Here is a 19,400-nt window from a genome sequence, read left to right on the forward strand (position 1 = left end):
AATTCCTTGAATTCAAGGATATAATTTATCTATAATAATACAATGGCATGATTTGCAACCAAGTGAAAACTTTCTACATTTAGTTAAAAGTTGTATTTGAAAAAAACTGAAAAAAGGGAGAGGATAGGCAGACAACACTGGAAACTCATTATGAGAATGGTGTATTATTCATGAATGGAATATTTTAGACTGCAACCCTATGGAACTAGGGTTTGCCTCTATAGCGCTAAGCTCCCTGAAGAAAGACAATATAACTTCAATTCTGGTAGCTGACTAGGGGTACTGTTTTCACTGCTTTCTAAGCATTTCTTCCACATTCCCCAGAATCGATCTCTGGCGGCGGCGATTAGGGTTTATAATATTGTATTTCAAAAAAAAATAAAAAAATCAGCTAACGCCTTTTTATTCCCGTATACGGGAGTAGGCGAGGCCATTTAGCCCTATCTAACTTTTGGAGACTGAGTGGGCAGTTCAATCTCCACTGGTATCCAATCAGAGATAGATGGCCCAAGGCTATCACTAATTAAGCAGTACGCAGTGAAGAGAGACGGCTCAAATGTGCCGCCATTTCGTGGTCCCCTAACCCTAACACAATATATTTAATGTCTGAAATAATGTAGGTTCTACGGTCGATTTTCTTGAGTTTACAGGACGAAAAACCCGAGTTTCCGGGAGGAAAAACCCGCTTGCCCGTGCCAGAGATCGACTAACTCGGGAACCGGTCGAAAAAAAGGCTTACAAAAATTTCCTCTAGTCGCCGACTAGACTCGAAACCAAGTCTTCCTTCGTGCGGCCAAGCGCCGTGGTGTGCAAACGCCACATCCACTGAGCTACACAGGCTCCATATTATATTTCAAAAAAAAAAAAAAAAAAAATTAAAAATTAAAAATACTCCCGTATACGGGAATAAAAAGGCGTTAGCTGATTTTTTTTTATTAAAAAAATAACCACAGCCCTCAAACTATTACACACACACACACACACACACACACACACACACACACACACACACACACATATATATATATTGTTAATAACCAAAGGTAGTGGCAGATGTCTCCCGTGTGCTCTAATCTCCTCTCCCGATTTTATTAAATTACTGTTAGCATTGAGCCTACTACTTGTAATGGCTAAGGGTACGCTGCATAGCAGTCCTTCATCCTGCTATGCAGCGTACAATAAGTGAGGTCTTCATCTTTACCTTTTGAAGACCTCACCTATTTAAGTAATATAATGCATTGCTGGATTTATATTTGGTATACAAAACAAACAACAGCAAAAGCAAAAAAGATGCTGGAAAAGACAGAAGGAAAACAGAAGATAACAGAAATAGGTGGAGGGAAGTGGCATTGAGAATTTCGAGAATATGGAGGGTAAAGGGCAAAAATCAATAAGCAAAACACTGACAACCACAATATGTATAGAGCAGAGGTTAAAAGATGAAGCTTACACTTCGTTCCGATCAGAACATTTTAAGTAACAGGTGATAACACGGTTGATACAGTAACTTATGGATTCTGGTTAGGACACTTCGAATACGTTGGGAAGGATTCGTCTTGAGTGTTTGCTAAATCAGTGATGATATGATAATGGGCATGGCAAATCCCAGAAATGTGACAAAATATATGATTGTATATATTTACAATCACTGGACTCATTTCTAATACATCCAGGTTGTGTGTGTGTGTGTGTGTGTGTGTGTGTGTGTGTGTGTGTGTGTGTGTGTGTGTGTGTGTGTGTGTGTGTGTGTGTGTGTGTGTGCGTGTGCGTGCGCGTGTGCGTGCGTGCGTGCGTGTGAATATTAATGACTTGCATTTAATGAATTGTCCTCCCTTAACATGGTATACTGATGGCTTGTGAAGGATATTTTAACATGATTTCGTATAAAGCTAATGAATTATTAGGGTCAGGTAAATCCTATCTGGAGAGTCAGCTGTCCATTTGTGTTTTGCAGAATAAAAAATCCAAGTGGCTCCTCTACATGAGACTGATTAATTCGATATCAGTTTCTTGTATCCTAGAAAAAATAAAAACCAAGATTTTTGCAACCAAAGAGAATCAATCTCTTCCAACAGAGCAATGGAAGAATAAAAGTTAATTTTTGGTTACTATTTAAAACAGTATAATCTCAGTGGAAATAGCGTGCGCTTCCTCAGTTCTAGGCTGCATGTAAAAAGACTGTTCAAAGTTCGGTTCTAGTCGCCGACTAGAACTTTTTCAAAGTTTTTCTTTGACAGATTCTAAAGTTAGTGAAATTCTGGCGTGGGAAAGCTGGTCTTTTCTCCAGGAATCTCAGGTTTTTCGTCCTCTAAACTCAAGAAAATCGCCCGTAGAGGCCACACTATTTCAGACAATAAATATATTGTTAGAATTAGAGAAAACTAGTTGGCAACTATTGTGTCGGCGTCTCTTCACTGGATGTCGTGTATAATTAGTATTAGTCTTGGGGCAGCTATCACTGAGAGGAAACAGCGACCCTAGGACGGATGAGTATGAGTGCATGAATGATTGTTAAGAGCTGGGTACGGTTTGACAGGTTCCTGATTAGAATGAACGGGTAATAACATTATGTAAGGATAATCATGGGCCTAACACGATGTTGAAATGCATGTACATGAATTGTATGAGAAATAAAGAAGAGGAGTTTTTATCACTGTTCAGCTCGACCAGGGCAAACATTATTGGCATCGGCCAATATCAGAGAATGATGTACTTCCATGGATAGAATGTAGCAGATATTATATTTTCAGGAAGATAGGGGAAATAGACCAGGACAGAGCAATGCAAGAGTATTATTAATGATAGCTGAAGAACATCAACGAACAAAAATATAAGTTAAGGAAGATTGTATATCTAAGGGAAACTGTTCGTATGAGGCTGTCTGTGTGAGATTAATACAAATAGGACAAAATATATTGTTGGTTGCTGCTATAGATCTGGGAAACCAGAAGAATATGTGGATGACATGCATAGGCAGATTAGCACAATGAATGCAGGTTGAGTAATTAACATGGGAAACTTCAACAATATAAATAGGGAGGAAAGGCTATCACCAATTAAGTGGCATGCAGTGAAGAGAGGGCTAACAAGTGCTGCCATCTCGTGGAACCTAACCCTGACGCAATATTTTTAATGTCTCTGAAAATAGTGACGTGAATGTGGGATCTACGGTATTTTCTTGGACGAAAAAGCCGAGTTTCCAGGAGAAAAAACATGCTTGCCAGTGCCAGAGATCGATTAACTCGGGAACCGGTCGAAAAAAGATTAGTAAAAGTCTTTACTAAGATGACAAAGTTAAAGACAGAGTTCAAGTCTAGTCGGCGACTAGACTTGAACTCTGTCTTCGTGCAGTTTAGCGCTGAGGAGTGGAAACACCACTTCCACTGAACCTACAGAGGCTCTGTATATCTTCTTCTCCTCTGCCTTCCAGATTAAACTCTGCAACCCACACACCTTCAGTTTAGTCTGTCCTCATAGGTACACTTCACTGACCTGATATGAGCTCGGTCACTCGTTTCTGAATCTCTTACAGCACTCCTGATCCTCTAGAAACCCAAATGATCAAATCTGTGCCAGTCAGCAACATTTCGTAGAATCACAGCCTTATAAAGAGGAATAATAACCTCCTTATCTCTATTGGTCAATGTGCTCTTCAACATCCAAGTAATCCTCTGAGCTTCACTGACAACTCCCGCAATATATTCTTTGAATTTCAAATCTCTATCCGTCATCATCCCCAGATCTCTAGCTTTATCAATTTCCGGTAATATAGTATACCATCAGTGTGATACGAAATATGTAATATTTTCATCCCAAAATGCATTACCTTAAATTTTCAACATTAAATTGGCATCCATTGTTCTATTCCTGCACTTACAATTTATTTGAATCTTGAAAGATATCTATATCGCCCTTATCAACTATTTCCCATCTCAGCTTTGCATCCTCAGCAAATAACTGAATATCTCCCACTATATCATTAACGTAGAGTATTCCACTCTACCATACAACACTCTCTGATGCCTCTATATTAACCAACACCAATCCATTCCACCAACCTCGTATTTATTTGCCATTTGATCCAAGTTTGTAATAGTTTTCCGAGCAGTATATGTCAAATGCCTTTGAGAAGCCCAGCAATATCATAGGGTAGCTATTTCCTTTATCTAATTTCGGTCTTACCTCAGTAATTTATTGATAATTTATAATAAGGTAACAAGGAAATTGGATATAGGAAATGGATACACTATGATACTGTTGGAAAGATTTTACTTTTAACCAACGTGTCCAGTATCTCAAACCCACTCCAGAAGAGTATCTGAAGTAGAGCCTTCATCACAGTACTCATAAACAAAAAAAAGGGAAATAAAACTGAATGTGAGAATTACAGAGGTATTTTCCTACTGAGCGTTCCTGGTGAGATTTATGAAAGTATATTTGAGAAACGGTTGAGAATGATTATGGAAGGGACGCTTGGTGAAGAACAAGCTGGATTCAGTCCAAAAATAAAGGCTGTCCAGATAAGATTTTCACTTTACGACAAACAGTTGATAAATCAGGGGAACAAACATACATCTGTATTTGAGTTTTATAGACCTGCAAAATGCATATAAAGAGAGGAGATATTCAAAGCGCTACAGTTATATGGTGTCAATGTGGCATTTTATCAAGCAATACTTAGTCTTTATTTCAGTTGTAAGTCAGCAGTTAGAATTGAAGGAAGTACAAGGAGATGGTTTAATGTTAAGTCTGGTGTCAGACAAGGATGTACATTATCCCATCTGTTATTCATTGTCTATACGGATCACATTATGAAGGAAAGCGGTATTAAAATTGATATCAAAATTGGAGATGTTGATCTCAGCTCTTTGCTTTATGCAGACGATGTTATACTTCTAAATAAATCAGCTACAAGTCTGTAGGATTCCCTGACTAAATTTAATAACTGTTGTAATAAATTTAGTATAAGGAAATCAGCAATAATAAGACAGAGATAATGAATATAGGCAGAAACTTTGAAAATATCAACTGCATCGTGAATGGAGAATCTATAAAACAAGTAGAACATTTCAGCTACTTAGGCAGGATTTATAGTAAAGATGATGAAGTAAATATGGAAATAAACAACATAATGAACAAAGTATGGTAGTAAATCAACAGATTAAACGCATATGGAATAAGAGAGAAATTAGTGAAAACACTAATAAATTAGCTGTTTGCAACACAGTCTTCATGACAATTTTAACTTATGGATCTGAGAGCTGGGTTTAGAAATAAAAGACTTGACCAAAGTCCAGAGGCCACAGATGTGAGAGTGTTGAGAAAGATTAAGGGTGTGAACAGATGTCATCAATGGCATATCATATTAAAACGAGGATATTATGAAAGAACTTTACATTGTTAGCATTGAGGAATGTGTTAGCAGAGCTAGTCTTAGGCGATATGGTCACTTAAATAGAATGGGAGAGGAGAGATTAGCAACAAGTGTTTTCTGCCAGGTTAGCAGGAAAAAGACGAAGAGGAAGACAAAGATTTAGGTGGAGTGATACATTAAAAGTGCCTTGGAAAAGAGAAATATAAATCTGACAATGTTGGAATCTTGACAGGTAACAGATGATTTCGAGGAAAACTGAAGATAGGAAGTTAGTGGTGATGCAAGTTTTTCACTTATGCTATCATATCCTATACACCCATTGAGGGCACAGGCCAGGAATTTGGTGAATATTATTATTATTTATTATTATTATTATTATTATTTTTTTTTATGTCTATGTTTGGGCGGCCTAACGCATTAGAAGCATGCGCTACTTCCACTGAGCTACAATGATCTGATTTATTTTATTTACAGTATTACTTTTTACTGGTAATAGTCTTTAAAAAGTAAAGAAAATTGCCAGCATGATAACGTTTCTGTACAATATTCAAACCATCTTGGATTTTACATTACTACAAATTATATTATAAATTATGGCAATGAAAGGCTAGAAAGAGTTTGACTGGGACGCAAGCTCTAATGGCCTAAATCCAAATTTTCAGGACCCGTAAGGTCTATTGAAAGCTTCTACCTTGTAAATCACTGAAAAATCTTAATTACGCAATATGCTTGTAATACAAAAAAAAAAATTGAAAAAAAATCGCTGTAAAATATTAGTAATGCACAAATATTAAAAGAATTCATTAATGAATGAATGAATGAATTCACTTAAACGTACACGACTTTCCAACTATTCTTGGACTTCTCAAACCGTAACTCGAGGATAACGTGGTTAAGTATAAGGTCCTATGTCTGTAGATGAGTGTGTTCACGGGGCAGGTTTGCCTGTTCTGGGGGTAGAAAAACCCGTTTCCGGGTGAAAAACCTTCTACTTTCGTATGAGACCTTCTAACTCACCTTTTGTCAAAAAAAAAAAAGACCAGATAAGTTCCTCACGTCACAGATGTGAATCGGAGCCGTTTGGTCTTTCCGACCATAGGGCTTCGTCTAAATCAATTGATTTAGACGAAGCCCTATGGTCGGAAAGACCAAACGGCTCCGATTCACATTAAAAGAATAAGAATTAATCTAAATTACAGAACACAACTTATTCAGGTGAAACTATAACTTGAAATATGTATGCAAACTTAAAGTGCACTGAAGCATTTTCTACATATTTTTATAAACTGCAAAATATATTTTTTTGATATTTTAAAACAGGTTACATGTGTTTAATTCAACAGTTTACTGTTAATAAAGTTTTTTCACTTACGAATCTCAGTTTTTTTTCCGACTACTTAGAAAATCGATAGTAGAACTGCACTATTTCAGAAAATCATACTGGTTCCATTGAGGAAAATGAGATTCAGAGCTATCTGCTGTACACTACTCTCGTCTTAAGTCTTCAAAAAGATCAGTAGTTATGAACTCGATTACGATTAGGACAAAGGACAGAAACTAGCGGCCCACAGATTTAACAAAAGTATGGATAAAAAGGTTACCTCCTACTCCATTGAGAAATAAAAGATGTGGATGGATTTGCTTTTATTTTTTATCACGATTTCCTATTTACCCTCAAGGTGTACAAGATAATATTTTCAATCATTGATTGGGCAGAAGAAAAATCTCATGATAAGAATAAAGAATTTATTGAGATGTTTGGAGACAACTTTCTCAAGCAACATGTGAAAAAAAGGAACTCGAGGTCAAAAAATGTTAGATTTGATTAGTTTGAAGGGGTGCCACTTATATCGGGACCGTTTTGCCCTCATGTGGTGATAGTGATCATGCCATTCTATTCGGAAGAGTAGTTAACTATATGAATGTTACAATTAGGATTCGTTACATGCTGTACGGCATAGTAGAAAATATTAGATGGCTTGACCTCTCTAGTTTCACTATTCAAACAGGCAGGGATACTGAGGCATTTGCAAGCCACGACCTAACAGAGATCGTCAGTCTCTGTGTCAGAATACTTGAATACTCCCCTGTCAATCTGCCAACACACTTGATCTCTTCATGCCAAGCTTCCCATCCCAATATACTGTAGATATCAGATGTTTTCTTGGTAACCTACATCACAATCTTCTTTTGCCACATGACGACTTTCACTCATCATTTCTGTCTTATGTCCTTTGGCACTACAAGGGTGCCAAATGGGATAACCTGCATGCCATCTATTCCTTCTTCCAGCGGTCAGACTACTACTTCAGTTTTCCTGATCCAAACGCTTACTGAGATGGAATAGCAGAAATCATTTACATGTGTGATTTGAAGACCAAAATTCCAGAAGTTCAATCCATCTATAGTGCAGCTCGCAGCAGCAGCAGCTGTAAAAACAATCATTAACAAATCCAAATCAGATTTGGAATGGGTCAAATGTTACAAACGTGCTTATTGTTAAAATAGCAGTCGAGTACGCCCAACACCCTTGGCAAGGCTGTTGGGCGTACGTTTTGTCCATCCATGTTTCTGCTACTCTCACATCCTGGTGGGTACTGTAGTGTCACCTCACCTAAAGACAAGGCTGACTTATTGGCTTCACTGTTCCTTTCCAGTTCCTGCACTGATGTGGGAAAAGCTCCCCTCCCCCTAGTCTACGAATTGCTCACTCCATGTCAATCATTGTCTTCAGTCAAAAAGAATCAAGAATCCTTAATAACCTGAACACAAACAAGGCATCTTGTTCTGATGGTATATTAGTTATTGCCTTAAAAACGCATGCCCAAAAAACTAATACCTATTCAATCTATATTTTTCAACTGGCATCTATCCTACGGCATATCAACATTCACCACATCAAGTACCACCTAAAGTAAGATGATCAAAGTCACCAAAGAACTATCATTCAACTGATTTCACTTGTTTTCTCTAAAGCTATGGCCATTAATAATCAACTCATGCTCGGAAGCTTATCAGCTAATAAATGTCCAGCAGTATGAATTCCATCACTTCCGATCCACAGCCGATTTTCTTGCTTTCACTATCGACCTCTGGGTTCTCAAACCATGGAAAATTCAGAGAAACTCAAGAAGTCTCTGTCGACATTTTAAAAGCATTTCACCAGGTTTGGCAAATGGTCCTACTTAGCAAACTGCCATTGGTGTGCATTCCACACCCTGCAACTGGATCGCCAAATTTCTCAGCCACTCACTAGTTATTATGGTGGACAGTTTCCTGTTCTCAGAGTTTCCCGCCAATGCTGGAATACTCCAGGATTATGCACTTTCATCCACACTTTTCCTCTTGTATATAATAAATGACCTGCTCTCACAAATTTCAAATCCTGTCCATAGCTTCGCCGATGACAGTACACTCCATTTCCCCTTATTATTTGACCAACCTTGTAGTGTTAAATTGTTAGAACCATCAAGATCCATCATGATCAATGTACTGAACTCCAATCTCCTAACTGTATGTTACTGGAGCAAGGAAAACCATATAAACTTCAATGCCACCACCAAAACTCAATCCTGTCTGATTTTTTGCATGAAAGAGCTCACATCCCTTCCCCGAACTTTCGGTAATACGCAAATGTTTAAAAATGATCAGATTTTTCTTCTTGGACTGACCTATGCTTTCTGCCTTTCCTGGCACAAACGAACTTCAACCACAGCTTTTGCAGTCGTTATAAATCTCGGTTTACTCTTCAGCACAACACATTAAGTCATACCTTTATAGCTGCTAACTACATCATGATTTACGATCACGCGTTGACTTACACTTCACCGTATGCATATTCAAAACTAAATCTGATGGAGTATGTCTATTGGGCTAACCCCATATAAATCTCAAAACCACCTGACCATGGAATACTGCTCACATACTTGGGGTGGTGCACCAAAATTCTCTCTAAGATTGCTTGAGACTATTCAGAAGAGAGCAATACGATTAATTAATCTCTCTCTCTCTCTCCTCACCGTTACACCTAACTGCTAACTATTATAACTCCACTTTACTTCCAAATCATAAGAAAGAGAGCTGCTGCTGCTAAACAACGCCCTTTTTTATGATCCTGTGGAGCCTACCTCTCTCTCTCTCTCTCCATCCTTTTTCAATCCATTTACTTATTTAAAACAGCTTTCCCAAAAAATAAAAATAGATTACTCCTTTCTTCTTATCCTCTTGCTCACAAACAGCAGTGATATGTTGTTGGTCTTAGTCCTCTGGCCTTTCGTGTTTGTCCCATAAGTTCCTAGATATTTCAATAATTCATTAAAATTAGAAAAAATATTAGAGAGTTGTTAGAAAGGGAATCGCAAGCAGGGGGATTTTTTGGCAGAGAGAGAAAAATATACTTCAAATTTTCACTGATAGACGGTGCTGTACCATATGTACCATTTGCAAATACGTGAAAATCAGTTTTAAAAACGCAGGGTGTACTGCTGGCATCTCATAATGAATGAATGCGTGCAAATTCCCACTCATTGAGGGCGAACAGAATTGTTTTTGTGAAAAGAAAAATTTGTCACTGTGATGCATACTTAGGTGGATAAGATAACGTTAGTGAAGTTGTCTTATGTAAGTGGGGAATCGGTAGCGGAAGATTGACGAAAGTTTCGAACACAGAAAGGTCGAGGTCCTATCACTCATGACAGAATACAGTCTCTAACACGACGTTTTGAGAAAACTGGAAATTTGTCAGATCGTCCTCGAACATGCAGAGCAGTGTTATCCAAAGCCCGTAGCAGCGTTGAGGATCGCAAATGAATGCCCTAGTGGCACAAACAACAAGCGGTCTAAGCAGTGCACGAGAAGCTGCAAGAATCACAAGCATAGCACGAAAATGTCACTATTCCACATCCTTCATGGTGCGTAATCATCGCACCAAAGTAAAGCAAGTATCACAGCAACTAATTTGTCTTTTCACAAAAACAATTCTGTTCACCCCAATGTCTGGGAATGAGCACGTATTCATTACGAGCTGCCAGAGGTACGCCATATACTTTAGAGCTCTCATTTGTACGTATTTGCAAATAAGGCAGGAGATAGCGTCCTCTTTCGGTGGAAATTTGAACTAAATTTTTCTCCGCACCAAAAAAAAACAAAAAAAAAAAAAACGCCCAACTTGAAATTCACTTTCGTGCAAACCGCACTCTAATATACCAATTTTTCTCATTTTTATGCATTATTGAAATTTTTCGAAACTTTATGGGACACCCTGTATGTACGAGGGTGGCCTTAAAAGTTCTCGGCCTCAGAATTAAAAAATGAGTTTATAATTTCAAAATTATTTTTATTTTTGAACATAATCTCCCTTAAGACTAATACATTTATTCCAGCGATGCTCCAGCGCCATTATCCCGTCCCTGAAATGGTTCTCAGTAAGATCTGCAAAACATCCCTCTAGCTGCAATCACCTCTTGATTCGAAGAAAAACACTGACCAGCGCGGAAGCGATAGAAGTCAGAGGGAGCCAAATCTGGGGAATAAGGTGGATGTTCCAACAATTCATAGTGCAGATCCCTTAATTTTCCCATTGCCAAAACACTGTTGTGGGCAGGTGCATTGTCCTGATTAAAGATGAATTTTTCTTCTGCAAACCTGGTCTTTTCTCGTGATTTTTTTCTAGTCTGGTTAAAGGATTGAAATAATACTCCTAGGTTATTGTTTTACCCTTTTCAAGATAATTAATAAAAAAAAACCTTGAGTATCCCAAAACACCAATGCCATGACCTTTCCTGCTGATGGAACCAGCTTTGTCTTTTTTGGCGCTGAACAACCGGCTTCTGTCTACTGTTTTGACTGCTGTTTGGATTCTGGTGTGTAATGATGAATCCAAGTCTCAACCATAGTAATAAATCGACACAAGAAATCAGTTTTATTCTTGTTAAAACGCTCCAAGCACTGTTCAGAGATTTGCATGTTTGCATGCGAGTGTGTTTTTGATCTGCTGTGAGCAAGCGTGGCACCCATCTTGCGCAAAGCTTTTTAATTTGCAATTCTTCATGCAAAATATATCCTACACGTTCTTTTGAAATGCCTGTAATCTCAGCAATTTCACGGACTTTGACTCGTTGGTCATCCAATACCATATGGTGCACTTGATCAATGATTTCTGGTGTTGTTACACTTTTTGGACATCGGATCATCTTCAAGTATGGTAAGGCAACATTTAAACCCGGCAGCTCATTTCTTAATTGTCGAAAACGAAGGAGAAGAGTACCTATAAACTTTTATGACCTTCGAATGAATTTCTTTTGGCGTTAAACCGTCTTTTACAAAGAATTATAAAACTGCACGATACTCAATTTTATCCATTTGAAGGGATATAGACAACACTTTTGCTTCAGACAGCTGTATAAATCAAACTATTTTATAGAATGACTTGCAATTTCACATGGATTCTTATGACAGATGTACCAACGTAGAAAAGAAATCTTACCGATAGTGTTGCCATCTTTGGTCGAGGCCCAGAACCTGACCACCCTTGTATTATATGAAGGTGGTCAGAAAGTCTGAATTTGACTATCAGGATTGTCAAATCCAGAGAGACTAGACCATAAATCGAGATGCAACCTGAATAAAGTACTAATATATTAATAATAAACAAAGTAATAAATAAGATAGCCATTAAAATGGAAGGAATCAAGATATTGGCTCGAAAATTGGCAGTGAGATGCAGTTCTAAGGAGGATGAACAACAAATATTTATTACTTTTTTTGAATTACCTGTTATTATTACCTTAATTTATTTGAATGTATCACTAAAACATTTATTTCTTTGTGTTATGATTAAAAATATACATACAAGTTTCATTTTATCATAAAAATAAAAAGCCTATGTAGCCTGCGGAAGTGGCGTATGCACTCCTCGTTCATTGGCAGCCCGAAGAAAGACCTAGGTTTAATACTAGTCTCCGAACTAGAGGAACATTTGCTAAGCCTTTCTTCGACCGATTCCCAGGTTAGTCTCTCTCTCTTGCATGAGCAAAAGGGCTTTTTTTCTCCCTGAAGGGAGGGTTTCTAGTCTGTAAACGCAAAAAAAAATCGACTATGGAACCCACGCTATTTCATACGATAAATACATAGTATTATGAGTATCACGAGATTGTGGCGCTTGTCACCCGTGTCTTCGCTGGAAGCCGTTTATAATCAGTGATAATCTTACCCTATCTGACTCTGACTGACTATCAACTTACCCGCTCCTTGGCCTCCGAAACTTGGATGTGGTTAAACGGCTTTCCTACTTCCAATAAGGAAATGAAAAGGTGATAGCGTATTTTGGATTTTTTTTTTATCTTTGTCCTGCTGTTTTTTGGAAGTGATCAAAGGTTTAACTTCACTTTCATTCTCGTTTTCTAGATTAAAGAATTCTGATATATTCTAATTTAACCAATACAGTGAGTACTACAACTGAATGAGTCTTCAGTTGTAGTACTCACAACAAAATTTCAGTTTCACAACTGCAATAAGACATTATCAGATTCAGTCATGTATGCTTCGTTAGCACATTCACTGATTATTTTGTAGTCACGGTTCGCATCACCGTTCGTATAACATGTATCACTCGACTACCAACTTTCGACAGGATTTTCTCTAAAATTTGTGTGTGGGTTCATTAAAATAATTATTTTTCAAATTTGCTTTGATAAGTTAAGAACCTGGATGGGGGTGGGGAATTGGGAAATAGGAACACCAAGAAGTGTCAATAGAACACTATGGATTGCTATCAACCAGAAATAAAAGTGCTTATTTTGTACACACACACACACACATCTAACATAAAAGATGTGAACATCATCAGCTAATGCCCTTTTTATTCCCGTATATAGGGAGTAGGTGAGGCCGTTTAGCCCTATCTAACTTTTGGAGAATGAGTGGGCAGTTCAATCTCCACTAGTACCCAATCAGAGATAGATGGCCCAAGGCTATCACTAATTAAGCAGCACACAGTGAAGAGAGACGGCTCAACAAGTGCCGCCATCTCGTGGTCGCTAACCCTAACACTCGTATATAATGTCTGAAATAATGTGGGATCTAGGGTCGATTTTCTTGAGTTTACGGGACGAAAAACCCTTGTTTCCCGGAGAAAAAACCCGGTTGCTCGTGCCAGAGATCGACTAACTCAGAAACTGGTCTAAAAAAGGCTTAGAAAAATTTCTTCTAGTCTCCGTCCAGATTCGAAACCAAGATGTCTTCCTTCATGCGGTCAAGCGCCATGGTGTGCAAATATATTTTATTTTCTCAAAAGCATCTATGTACATTCGGACGAACTATTTACATATATACAATAAGTACATAGCAAGCCTATTTCACTTAACAATTTTCATTTACAACATGATAATATATACAATAAAATAATAAAATATACAATAATATATACAATAAGTACATGGCATGGTTATTTCAGTTAACAATTTTTATTTACAACATGATAATGCCCAATATCTATTTTCCACCTAGAGTTCTGTGCAATCATTTGGGCAGCTATTTTGCCATTTAACATCCATTGAAATATTACAATATTTTTAACTTATATGAATATTATAATACATATACTTCCACTTATGCAAATAGATATATTCATTACTATACAATATTTCTACACTTATATATACATATTTACATTATGTGTTTAGTTTTCCATTCTATTATTTTTCCTTTCAGAGTGAATTGTGTTGGCTTGTTTTCATGTTTTTTCTTTATGGCGGGTCTTTTATTTCCATTATTTGTATGTTTTCTTCATATTCTTCCGAAATAACGCCTATCTTCCGCCATTGGTGTTTTGTTATCTTTTTTCTGTTTATTGTGTCTGTTATGATTTCATTTAGTTGTTTGTTGAGTTTTTGCATTATATCTGGGCCTGTATCTCTTCGATAAATTCTGTCACATCTGTATGTCCAGATGGAGTACCTTGTTGTTATAATTATAATTATAACATGCTTCGGTTATTGTTATGTTTCCGTCCTTTAGCCAGAATAGTGTGTGTTCACTTTTGCCCTGAACCAGAAACACTATATGTGATATAGTGTTTCTGTAAGCTTTATAAAATTCCGCAGTGAGACCGTCGGGTCCTGGAGATTTGTGTAGTGACAGGGACTTTATAGTATTTTTGCATTCAGATTTTGTAATGGGTGAATCTATACTTTCAGCTTCTGACTTTGTTAATCTTGGTAAGGTTTTTAATAAATTTTGTGTTTCTGTTTTGTCACTTTGTTTTTGGGAGAAGGTACTTGTGTATTGTGATTGGAAGAATCGGAGGAGGTTTGCATCTCCCTCGACCTCTGTCCCTTCATGTTTTATTTTATAAATGGTGTTTTTTTTGTTTTCTCTGCTTTTCAAAGAGCCAATCTGCTTTGGACTTCCCTTCATCATGTTCCATTGTTCTGATTTTTGCACGTATCCAGACCCCTTCAGTCTCTTTTATTTCTATTTGTTTCAATTTTGAGCTATTTTATTTTCTGGGAGGGTTCTGTCTGTGTTGTACTGTCGTGTTAGTTCTTTGATTATGCTTCTTTTTTCTTGGTTTGTTGTATATTTCTTATGTTTTCCTATTTGTATGGCAGCCTTTTTTAAATGTATTTTCAATTAGTTCCAGGCATACACTGGATTCCCTATTTCTGTTATGTAGTTTAACATTCTTTTTATTGGTTGTAAATGTGTCTGTGTTGATTATACTGTTGTTTAGCTTCCAGAGTGGGTAGTTTCTGTTGGTGTATGTATTTCTGTCGTTAGCCTCATGGGAAAGTTTGCCCTTGACCATGTAGTGGTCACTAAAAGTCAATGGCAAGTGACAAACCTCCTTACCGGTTAATCCCATATATCGGCTTATGTAGATTATGTTAATCCCATATATCGGTATTATGTATATTCCCCACCAATGCCTCATGGCTCTGTCTAGCCGTGAAGCATTGGTGGAGGAATAATGAGTATAAGCTTTACATGTTGGATGTAATTCTCGGAATATGTCTTTGAGTTGACATCGCTGTATAATGTGTGAAAAATTGTTTTTTGTTATAGTATTTTTTACGTCTATGTCTAATATATTGTTTTCTACAAAATTCATGTCTCCGGCCGCAATTATATTTCTTGTGTTTGCCAGTTTGGTTTCTAGGGTCTCCCAAAAGTGTTTTTTTGTGTGTTTGTTCAGCCAGACCGTAAACGTTAATTAAAGACACTATCTGATCTTCCAAGATTATTTCAACCTCTAGCACTCTGTGTTCTATTAAAGTAGAGTGTGATAATAATTGTATGCTACTTCTCTTCTCTAGAAGAAAAAACCTAATAGGCACCAACGAGGAGGAATCGGAGCGGGGTGGTTCTCAAAATATATCAATTGTGCCATCAAAACCAGTGGATCCCGAAGGAGTAAAACAACGTAAGAAAGAGAAAGGAATAGTACTGGTTTAGAAACAGATAAAGATCAGGTATCAATGAGAAAAGAGGAAGAAAAGAATATGACATCTGTCGAAAGAGGAAATCATGAAGCAAACAGCAGCGCTTCTACCCCAGGGAGACGTAAAAAAAATCCAGTTCGTACCTAATGGAAAACCAAAAAGAGAAGATGGAAAAACAGGAAGAAATAAGGCCTGCTAATATATATACAAAAAATGAAGAATAAGCCGATTAAGATAGTTCCAATGAATTGTAATGGATTGAATAACCAGGTTTCACAAAAAATGCTAACAAATTCAATATACCAGAACCAAGTAGATATAGCAATGCTACAAGATACCAGATTAAAAAAAAAATTCAGAAGCAGAACAAAAACTACACAGAAATCTGCAGTGCCATTACTACATTTTTGGCGAACAAGCCATTACTTTGGGCTTGTTCGCGAAAAATCCAGCTTACCAACATCGACTAATTCAGGAACCTGCCAAAGAAGGGTTACAAATTTCTTCAGTCAGATTCATAATAGATTCTCATTACCAGAAGAATGGCTTTCTTCTATTGCTAAGGATAAAAACTCTACTTCCACAGGTCTTGTTCATTATTTATTTATTTATTTAATATAATGAACTACCAGGGGTCTGTCGATGGGCAACGTATAGAAAAAAAGTTGTTTTTTAAAGAAATGTTTGTAAAACAAAAATGGATAAACATTGGTAATTCTTCATGTACACTTTCTAAAAAATTCGCTGCCTCAACAGCAATACAATCGATGTGTCCCATTGCCTACAGTTATCAAAATCAAGCTTCTTCATTAACGAAACCTCAGCTGGTGACCTGAAAAATTCAACTGTCCAAACTACATCTTGGGCAGTTCCTTCTGTCACAAAAATGCACTTGCACATCAATCAGAAAAGATATCCGAAGTAAGCGAATGAAAAACATCTATCCCTACTGTTTGAGCTGTTTTTCCTCAACACTTCTTTACTAAACCTCATTGCAGTCATTTTATGTCGCCAATCCTATCAAAATTTAAATAATCACTGACCTCTTCGATTCAGTGTCGACAGGTCACAGTGGACTTCATTTTACTGTTGAAATTGGATTCCCTGCCTGTCTGCTACTGATCAAGCAAGCAAGAATTCCTTTGTATTTGACATTAATAATAACGTTACACAGATAGTCCACCCTCTAACACAATAACAAACAACGGTTAACTTTCTGACAACATTCTTAACCTCTTATTACAAATACCGCTTTCAATTCATCGGTTTTGAAAGAGCCAAATGCTACAAATCTGTCCTATTTTGATGTTTTTTATTTGAGAACGCTCAAATAAAAAAACATTTGAGCGTTCTAGTCCTTCCCCCCCTCTAAGGACATGAGAGGAAACTTTTGCCTACCCTCATTACTATCAGTTTCACAACCATCTACTATTCGAACATCACTCAAAGACAAGACTAACCTACTGGCATTTCTTTTCTTCCAATTCTTGCATCAATGACAAAGGTGAAGTACGTCTAATATACCAAGAACTAATTTTTAGCTAGAAAGTCAGAATACTGAATAACATGGACACAAGAACTGCATCGAGTCTTGAGAGTATCTCTTCGACTGTTCCCACAACAAACACTTGACCTATGTTGACACTTAAACATTTCTTGCTCGACTACTAGCATCAACCCTCCAGCACATGGAAACATGCTTACATCTAATTCATTCCAAAATAATAATAATAGAAATAATAAATCAACTATCAGCTTTTATTCACATGGGGCAGCTTTAGTACCAGTGCCGGATTTACGTATAAGCTAAAAAAAAGCTTCAGCTTAGGGCCTCGCAATCTGCCAGGGCCTCAAATAAAAAAAAAATAAAAAGACCAGCTGATGTAATTTAAAACAGTAGGGGGCCTCTGGGTTTTGTATAGCTCAGGGCCTCAGCAAATCTAAATCCGGCCTTGTTTAGTACTTTAGCCTTATCTAACTTGTGAAGCCTGAACAGCAGCCAAACTCCTCCATTAGCCAATCTGAGATAATTGGCCCAAGACCATTACTCATTTTAAATAGCCTCGTGGTCCTTAACCCTAACACAACATATTATTGCCTGGAATAGTTTTGGTAATAAGGTCGATCTTCTTGAGTTTCTGGGAGAAATATCCTGCTTATCTGTGCCAGAGATCGACAGTCAGGAATTGGTTGAAAAAGGAGAAAGAAAACGTTCCTCTATTCGGCAACTAGAATAGAACCTAGAGCATCTTTCTTCAGGCTGCCTTAGTGCTATGGATGCAAAAACGGTTTCCACAGGGCATTATGAAAGTCACCATATAAAATTTTGTCACCCATAATACTCAGATATCCAAACATGAGAAGCTTTCTATTCTTGGGATGACCTGATTATCTGGTCTCTTCAGACCAAAACACATCTCATGCAACAAAAAAAAAACCGTGTTATTCTGTATCTGAGATGTGTTTATGCTTTACACTGAGCTGTATTTTTACACTACGTTTTCCAATACCTTGATCTACTTTTCCAAAAATACACTGCTTTATCGCCTCCATAACTGCTAACAATACAGAATAAATTCAAAATCCGCTGAACTATGGACCACTGCTCACTTATTTCGGAGGCTATGCTCAATTGCTAAGATTGTTTAATTCTATTCAGAAGAGGGAGTCAAATTAAAGATGATCCCTTTCTCAGAGAATTTTTCCGATTGCACTCCCCCACAGACGTTCAAGTTCTGCCAAATATCTCTTTTACTGTCCCTTCATGGACAATGAATGCTCTGCTGAATTAGCCACTGTCATTACTTCATTTTCACCCGAAACTGCACGAACAAAAGCAGCTGCTCGCCAACATTAATTTACTGCACTTATCAAACCAACTTCTCTATCTGATTCTCTTTCATATTTCAAACATGACATTGGTGTGTTGCGATGTGTCGTGTGTGGCTGTGTATATAAACGCGTGTTAATTATATATGCTATTTATATTTCTATAAGATTTTTGATGTTTTCTATCTATTTTTTTTTTCAGGTCTTCCCATCTGCACACTTTTTCAATAGTGTACGTTCTGTAGCCAGTTGGGCTTACAGGGAGAAAAAAAGAGCTTCAGGGTGGAAACTCTGCATCAGACATACGCCGTTTAACACTTTCATTGCCAAGCTGAAAATTGGAATTTTCGTGTGGTGGCCAAACGCTAACTAAATAAAAAAATTTAATTTTTTTATTTAGTTAGCGACGTCCACGCGATAACGCGTGATCGGCCGTTTGGTGAGCCTCCCATCGCGCGATATCGCGTGATTGGCAATGAACGTGTTAACACACGCTTGAAAAGTTCATATGAAGGTTTGTGATTTGTGAATGGTATTTAAATGTAGACCATTCCAACCAAAGGGCATCGTATTATCGAGCTACATATGCTTATGAACAGACATTCCTAATCTTCGAAAGTGGGTATGCAGTTGGTCTTTATTGAAATATGGTAGTGTAATTCTTATGTCATCTTATTGTCGAAAATTAAGTTTATTTCTACCAATTACAGATAACGTGAACACAACAGACAACTGCAGTTTTATCATATTTCTAATGC

This window comes from Typopeltis vanoorti, chromosome 7 (genome assembly GCF_054136105.1).
Source record: "Typopeltis vanoorti isolate ZY-2024b chromosome 7, IOZ_Tvanoo_1.0, whole genome shotgun sequence".
Taxonomy (NCBI): Eukaryota; Metazoa; Arthropoda; class Arachnida; order Uropygi; family Thelyphonidae; genus Typopeltis; species Typopeltis vanoorti.